We start from the raw sequence: 936 nt of genomic DNA, 5'->3' as shown, positions 1-936 counted from the left end.
CTGAATGATGATTAGATGTCACTCGCATTTTAAAATGGGTCTGTGTTACTCCTTTAATTTACAATGAATCAGAAGTCCCATGGGAAAAGGTTAAGAATCATGTTTTGGGAGTATGGAACCATTCAGATATTTCTTTAGATTTAGCCTCTTTACATGCCAGTATAACAGCCACCGCTCACTCTGGAAGCTCTGCACTACCAGCTTCAGAAGTGGCCAAAGCTTTGTTAGACAAAATAACTGGATATGTAACAAGAAAGTCCTGGTTATCAATTTTTGTTAATCTGGGAGTTGCAGTTTTGATAATATTTCTTCTTATTTTTCTTCCAGTTGTCTTCCAATTGACTATCCGCAGTTTACGCTCAGTGCAGGCAGAAATCCAAAGACATCATTTGAAAAACAATAAAAAAGGGGGAGATGTTGGGAGCCATCCCAACCATGCTGTCTAGCAAAGCTACAGCCTGGTGGCAGAAGCTTCTGCACAGCAGAGCTTGCCAGCAAGGGTTTCCAACATCCCTCAAATATTTGCTGTTGTTAAATCCATTCTTGAGAATTTTGTGCATTGTCATGTTTCCCGCACCTGGAGCGGATGTGAGGGCAGTCCTGAGAAGTACGAATGAAACCAGATGTAAAACTTGCTTCAATATGACGGGGCTTTCCTTAACTGAGGCATTGGAGAGGCTTAGACAACGAGATATCTTTGGTAATTCTAAGAACAATATGTGGGAATTGAGTAAGGGGGAAACCCCAAAGTGGAGGTCAGAGGAGAAAATGAAACAGACCAAAAAACCCTGGATTCCATCCAAATTAGGTAGTGGGAGACTCTTTCAGCCTCCCTGATGTAGAGGACTTTATAGACTGCCTCCCCTAACTGATGCCCCTACACCTTGGACAGGGGCTTACATAGAAGGAGAGAGAATGGTTAACATTAATTAAAAA

Source organism: Echinops telfairi, unplaced genomic scaffold (genome assembly GCF_000313985.2).
Source record: "Echinops telfairi isolate 266 unplaced genomic scaffold, ASM31398v2 ScPeMD7_70;HRSCAF=299, whole genome shotgun sequence".
Classification (NCBI taxonomy): domain Eukaryota; kingdom Metazoa; phylum Chordata; class Mammalia; order Afrosoricida; family Tenrecidae; genus Echinops; species Echinops telfairi.
This window is presented reverse-complemented; position numbering follows the sequence as displayed.